The sequence below is a fragment of the Macrobrachium nipponense genome, chromosome 1 (assembly GCF_015104395.2).
Source record: "Macrobrachium nipponense isolate FS-2020 chromosome 1, ASM1510439v2, whole genome shotgun sequence".
Classification (NCBI taxonomy): Eukaryota; Metazoa; Arthropoda; class Malacostraca; order Decapoda; family Palaemonidae; genus Macrobrachium; species Macrobrachium nipponense.
The window spans coordinates 105,317,388-105,324,887 of record NC_087200.1 but is presented as its reverse complement, the minus strand read 5'-3'; the positions used below and the strand labels follow the sequence as shown (position 1 = coordinate 105,324,887).

Here is a 7,500-nt window from a genome sequence, read left to right as displayed (position 1 = left end):
GAAGTGTCGGTATGGAAATAGGGGCGGTGAGGTGATCACTACCACGAGTCATTTACCATTTAGACCTTCCAACATAAAATCCCCACCTGAGAGAGCTGATACTAAAGGGTGATGCGGCCGCTACTACTACTACTACTACCGACGCCACGCGGACAGCAGCGCCCCTAGCGGTCATCCTTAATCTTTAGCTCTACAACGCTAGGTGCTCTTTTTCACTTGTGTTGTTTTTCGCTGGATTTTATCCCTAATTACGATGGAACGTGCTGCAATTGCTTCGGCTAAGTTAAGTGCCTCATAAGTAGTATTTTTTGGTATTCCAGTCTTCCAGGAACCAGTATTTTCCTTTTTATAGGTCATATACGGTCTCCTGGTTGACTCGTGGCGGCCGTGTTCCGCCTCGTGTTATTAAGTTTTCCTGGTCTCCCATACTGGGACATCTTATGCTTATGGGCTTTTTATATTTACGTTCATCGTTTTATTACATCGATTTTATTGTTAGGACACAGCCCTTTTACCATTTTTCTCTTAGTTTGGTATTTAGGGCAATACTGTGTTTTTCTGGCCCAGCATCCCAGCTCTTGCTCTTCATTGGCTACTGCTGGCTCCGAGTAGTCGACTGTTCTTCGGATCAGTTCGCCTCCTCCTGGGCTTCTTTTTCTTTTACTAAAAGTGTCTCTTCTTTCTTTTACGATGTATTATTTATCAGTGTTATTTAGGGTGTTGGTTAGCTAGCTAGGTGCTTTGTGCCATGTGTTGGTACAGGCTGGTTCACGTGGCCCCTCTGTGGTTGTGTTGCTATCGCGGCTTAGGCCACCTACGATCACGTGTCCCTTAAGCACCTTACCCTCCCCCTTCCCTCCCTACCATGTGATAGGGAGGGGTCTGGTGGATCTCCTTGGTTGTCACGGACAACCACCGTAGCATACCTCCCTCCCTCCCCCTCCGAGGAGGCCAGGAGTTCCGTACCAGCTGGGGTCTAGGGCGACCACTTGTCTCGGGTACCGGGTTACCGAGCGGGTAGTAGTAGGGACGGGGGGGGGGACACCCTCTCTCTCGTCCGCCGTGTTCACGCCGGGATCCCCCCCCAATTTTTTCCCCAGTCTCACCCTTCCCCTACCTTAACGGACGGAGCCCCCGCTGAAGCCGGGAGCCCCTTCGGTTATAGGTCTACCTGGCTCCGCCAGTGGGCGGGGTGGGAAATTACTAGTGGTCTGTTTTTCTTGCTAAGCCTATATCCTGTTTTTCGCTACCGGAGGAGAGCTCGCTCCTTACCCGGGTACTCCTCTAGTAGACGGAAAGTGTTATACCTCATTCTTTACGGATATACCCTTACTGATACGATGACTTTTAGTTTTTAATTTAATTTTATGTACTATCTCCGTCGTTCTCCATCGTGGTTTCATGGCTCCTCACCACACCTGGTTGGAACCTTTTTCCTGTCTCCGGCGTAAGCCTCAGACCCCCACCAACCGCCTAGCTAACCACACGTATTACGGCGGGGCTCTAGTTTAATCTAACTTACATGCTCCGGCATGCAGCGGAGTCTATGTTAGGCTGTAAGTGTGGCACTCTGATACTCATGTATCTCTCCACTTACAGGCTACCAACTGCCAGGTTCCAGGTTGCAACGCTACGTTGTACGACCCCTGCGCCCATGAAGAGTGTAGGACCCACGCCCCGTGTGCACTAACCAAACAACGGGCTGATCGTTTGGCTACCCGGAGGCATGCACCATCTGCTATGACCTCGTGAGTCAGCTTTTGGGTGGGGTAAGTTAACTCCTGGACATTTCTTCGTCTTATCATTCACTAACCTTTAGTTTTAAGCTTCTTTAAACCGTATCTCCGCCGCTAGAAGCTTCATATCGCCTTCTCTTACAGGCTGCCGCCGTGAAGGAAGTCGCTCTGGCAACCCTGAAAGCTTGGGTGGGCGGCTTCGGGAAGAACGCCGCCAAGGGCCAGCCTTATATGCTGGACAAGAAGCTGGCCGTCCAGATCTTACCCGGAGGCAAGGTGACGGGGTATGTGGACCCATCTCGCAGCCCCACTCATAGCTTCTATTCAGCAGGAGGTGCAGCAGGCGTTCGGGTCCGTCTCGACGCAGGAGACCGGTCCCAGATGTGCCAACCTGGACCTTAATCTCGAGCCTATGGCGGTAGGTGCAGAGGATTTATTGGTTGAGGTAGGTGTGTCGGGCGCTCAAGGTCTACCCTTGGGCGCTCCTGGATCTTCTTCCCCTGTTCCTTCTTCTTCTTCCTTCCAAGGCTTCATGGGATCTGAGATTCCTGCTCGTTCTCCCGCTCTCTCTGTACCCCCGAAGGTGAAGGGACAGAGAGAACAGAAGACCCTACATAAGACGACTTCTAAGAAGTCGTCGTCTTCTTCAGCTAGGAAGTCTACGACTTCCTACGCAGACGCGGTGAAAACGAAGCCTAGCTCTTCCTATTCAAAGAGCTCAAGAAGCAAGGCTTCTAAGGAGAAGGCTCGCGCTCTAGGCCGGACTCCGAGCCAACGCCTTCTCCGGCATCTACCGGATCTACTCCGGTAACTCCTGTTGGGGTGGCAGGACCTAGCTCTTTTGATCCCACCACTTTCTCAGCGTTAGTGATGCAACAAGTTTGAGCAAATGTTTGCCCAGCTGTCCAGTACGATCAACCAATCTGGTCAGTCCATCCAAGACCTCTCTAACCGAGTTAGAGAGCATGACGACCGCTTTGCTGGCCTCAATCAGGCCCCTCAGACAAGCTCCCCTGTAGCAGGTACTGGTCTCTTACAGCTACCTCCTTATGAATCCCTACCAGCCTTCTCTATGGATAATCCCTGGAGAGTGGCCGCTTATGCCCCCTTCAAGGATGGCATGATTTCGATCCCGGAGTGTGGAACTAGAAGGATTGAGGACTTCGAGTTCTACCCTCCCGGACTGACTCAGCCTTTCATAGGGTATGCTAGGCTGACCGTAACTGCTCTCAATAGAGAGGATAAGATCTCCCGAGAGACTGTGCTATATAGTAGGGATCATGCACAGAGGGAATGGGTTCACTGCCTGGAGGATTGGGACTGTACCAATACCAAACTCCAGGCATTCAAGAGCCCCTTTACTATCTTCGCCACGGAGGAGGAGGCTTCTCTTCCCGTTCGCTACTAAGGTAGTAGAAGCGACTCTACAGGCAGTCCTCAAAGACGAGCCCATGCCACAGTTGAGGGAGGCGGAATCTACATCTCCGCTCTCCCCGTCCTTCGGAGAATTGTGGGAGAACCTACTTGCCACTTTCTCAGTAGGTAAGCTGAAGCCAGACTGTGCGATGGATCAGTTTGGCGAGAAGCTCCCGAGACTGCCTGATAGCCTTATTAGGCAGAATTCGATGCCCGTACAAAGATTTGGGAGTCTCTTAACTCCCTTATCATTACGGAGATGGCTGCCCTGTCCTATGCTACAGAACCGCTGTTCAAAATACTGGCTAAATCCCAGCTCCAGACGGTTCAAGCCGATGCTTTTGACTTCTTCTTAGCCAGAAGGAACTGCCGAAAGCATGTCTTGCAGGAGGCAACTATTAGGCATGAGCCTAATAGACTCCTAGCTTCCAGCATGTGGGGTGCGGACCTCTTCCCAGAGGCCTCTGTGAATGAGGTGCACCACGAGGCTGCTAGGCTTAACCAGAGCCTAGAGCCAGATGGGGCATCTCTTCCAAGAGGAAACAAGAGACCGCCCCTGCTGCTGGTAAGAAGTTAAAGAAAAGAACTGGTAGGAGTTCCAACCCTATCAAAAAACAGCAGCAGCAACAAAATTTCGTTCAGGCCGTCCCAGTTACACAACAGGGACAGCCGTCAACCTCAAACAGACACAGCCCATTCTCCTGTTGTCTCCTCAAAGCCAACCTTCGACCAATCATACGCAGTTCGCCGGCCTTCAATTCGATGTATGAAAGCAGGCTACCCAACCTTCAACAGGTTTTTAGGGGGAGTAGAGCGAGAGGTCACTTCGCCAGCGTGGCACAGGAAGAGCGGCAAGAGGCAAGCACTTCAGAGGAGGGCGAGGTCAACGAGTCACAACAGTGAGGCTCCCCCAGGTAGGAGGGAGGCTGTTCCTCTTCCGTCACAGGTGGGGGTTCAGCAAATGGGCACAGAGCATCGTGTCCAAAGGATTGGGTTGGAGTTGGATCAAAGATCCTCCTCCAATCAAATCATTCTATCAAGTACCATCAAAGGAGTTGACAGATATGCGGAGGAACTCCTTCAGAAAGGAGCTATGCGAGAGTCAAGCAGCTAAAATTTCAAGGTCGCTTGTTCAGCGTGCCAAAGAAAGGCTCAACAAAAAGAAGGGTAATCGTTAGACTTGTCAAAGCTAAACTCTTTCATTCGTTGCGACAAGTTCAAAATGCTCACCATCTCGCAGGTACGGACCTAACTTCCCCGTGGGGCCGTCACAACCTCTATCGATCTTACAGACGCATACTATCTATCCTATAGCCAGACACTTCCGTCCATTCCTAGGCTTCAAACTAGGAAATCAGAAGTTCTCATTCAAGTGATGCCCTTCGGTCTGAATGTAGCCCCCAGGGTATTCACGAAAATAGCAGAAGTGGTAGTTCAACAGTTAGAACTCAAGGGATAATGGTAGCAGCGTACCTCTACGATTGGTTGATCTGGGCACCAACGGTCGAGGAATGCCTCAAAGCCACGAAGAAGGTAGTACAATTTAATGGAACATCTGGGGTCCAAGAAACAAAACGAAATCCAGACTCACTCCGGAGTCTCGGTTTTCAGTGGCTAGGAATCCAATGGGATTTGTCCTCCCACAATCTGTCAATTTCCAGTGGTCAAAAGAAAAGAAATAGCCAAGTCTGTGAGACAATTCTCAAATTCAAACAAACATCAAAAGGAGAAACCAGGAAAGAATCCTATGGTTCTCTTCAGTTTGCCTCAGTGACAGACATCCTCCTGAAAGCAAGGCTGAAAGATATAAAATCGAGTTTGGCGATCGAGAGCAAACGTCAAATCTCGGACAAGTTGTCAGTTATTCCACAGATCCTTCGCAATCAGCTCCGTCCATGGACAAAAGTGAAGAATCTTACCAAGCTGGTACCCCTTCAATATCCCCTTCCAGTGTTAACCATTCACACGGATGCCTCCCTGTCCGGTTGGGGGGGAATATTCTCAATTCAAGCAAGTTCAGGGGACTTGGTCCGCTCAGTTCCGCCAGCTCCACATAAACGTTCTGGAAGCAATGGCAGTATTTCTTACTTAACTGAGACTCCTTCCCCCGAAGAAGTCTATCTAAGACTAGTTTTGGGACAGTGCAGTGGTAGTACATTGCATCAAAACAGAGGAGGGTCCCAATCCAAATCACGTGAATCAATGTCATGATAGCCATCTTTGCTCTAGTCAGACAAGCACAGATGGCATCTGTCTGCCACCCACTTGGCAGGGGTAAGAAATGTGATAGCGGACGCTCTGTCCCGGTCAGTCCCTCTGGAGTCAGAATGGTCCCTAGACGACAGGTCATTCCAGTGGATATGCCAGAGAGTCCCAGGTCTCCAAGTAGATCTCTTCGCCTCACAAGCGAACCACAAGCTCCCTTGCTATGTGGCCCCCAACCTGGACCCTCTGGCTTATGCCACGGACGCCCTGTCGTTAGACTGGAATCAATGGAAGAAAATCTACGTATTTCCTCCAGTGAATCTTCTTTTGAAAGTCTTGAGCAAGCTGAGGACTTTCAAGGGACTAGTATCTCTGATTGCTCCAGACTGGCCAAAAAGCAACTGGTATCCTCTGCTTCTGGAATTGGGTCTCCGACCTCAATGGATTCCCAATCCCAAGCTGTCGCAATCAGTACAAATGAGGACTGTGTTCACTTCCTCAGGAATTCTTCAGACCCTAACTTTATGGACTTCATGAAGTTTGCGGCTAAAAAAGATACTAACATTGATCCACAAAACATCCTCTTTCTAGAATCAGATAAAAGAGAGTCAACTATTAGACAATATGACTCAGCTGTTAAAAATTAGCATCCTTCCTGAAAGAATCAAACACTACAACCATGACAGTTAACTTAGCTATATCCTTTTTCAGGTCCTTGTTTGAAAAGGCTTAGCAGCTAGCACTATTACTACTAATAAATCGGCTTTGAAGAAAATCTTTCAGTTGGGTTTCCAAATAGACTTAACAGAATCTTACTTAACGTCTATTCCCAAAGCCTGTGCTAGACTTAGACCTTCTCAAAGGCCTACTTCAGTTTCATGGTTCTTAAATGATGTCCTCAAACTAGCCTCAGATACTGACAACTCGTCTTGCACATTCATAATGCTACTTAGAAAGACGTTATTTTTGTTAAGCCTGGCTTCAGGAGCCAGAATTTCAGAACTGTCGGCTCTATCCAGAGATGCGGGTCATGTAGAATTTCTCCCCTCAGGAGAAGTTCTACTTTCTCCTGATCGTAGCTTTTTAGCTAAAAATGAGGATCCCCTTGCAAGGTGGGCTCCTTGGAAAGTCATCCCACTTCCGCAAGATCCTTCTCTTTGCCCAGTATCAACTTTAAGAGCCTTTCTATCTCGTACATCCTCTAGATCCTCAGGTTCTCTCTTTAGAGAGAAAAAGGTGGCACTTTATCAGTGAAAGGAATCAGACAACAGATCCTTTACTTCATTAAACAAGCCAACCCTGAATCATTTCCAAAAGCACATGATATCAGAGGAGTAGCCACCTCAATTAATTATTTCCAACATATGAATTTGAGGATCTTAAAAAAGTATACATGGATGGAAATCACCGACAGTCTTTAAACGTCATTACCTGAAGTCCTTGGAATCTTTAAAATTTTCAGCAGTAGCAGCGGGAAACATTGTTTCTCCTGATACTGCACAGTAGTTGTAGTATAGATCCAGGTCTCCTTTCTACCTACCTCGTCCAACATGCCTCACCCTATTGCCATGCTACTCGGGATACTCTAGCCTTAGCCGCTAGAATCATATTGGTGGAATGCCCCTTATTTTTTTGCTAGGGACATCCACGCTGTGTACATATAATGTACTTCAGTGTTTCTACCCTTATTTTTATGCTAGGGTAGAACACAATGAGTTTGTATATTTTGTAAATATTTAAATTAAGTGAATCATTCTATATTGTTCTTGCCATTACACTATTATGTATCACCATGTCTAGTATAAGCTAATTTTAAGTACTTTATATTGATTGCTATCTTTACCCTGCCATTGTTTAGTATAAGCTAGCTTTAAGTACTTTTGTTTGTATACTGTAATGTTTCTTGATTCACTTATATTATATTACTTTTTTACTATTGGGTTTCATTTGTCCTTTTTCCCATCTTGTCTGTTTCTCTGGTACTATTTCATAGGCCGACATGAGCTGAGCCCAGAAAAGGGATTTTGACGTAGGAAAAATCTATTCTGGGTGATTGGCTCGTGTCGCCCTATGAACCACCCTGTTTCCTTTTACCCACCCTACAGGACAAGATGTTCATAGATTAAGGATGACCGCTGGGGGC

At 47.8% G+C, this 7,500-nt stretch overlaps 1 protein-coding gene across 2 annotated transcripts in view; it reads right to left on the bottom strand.

Annotated features, from left to right (window-relative positions):
- LOC135219520 (rab proteins geranylgeranyltransferase component A-like) overlaps positions 1-7,500 on the bottom strand; it is a 291,707-nt gene that overhangs the window by 32,715 nt on the left and 251,492 nt on the right. The gene's annotated exons all lie outside the window — the stretch shown is intronic.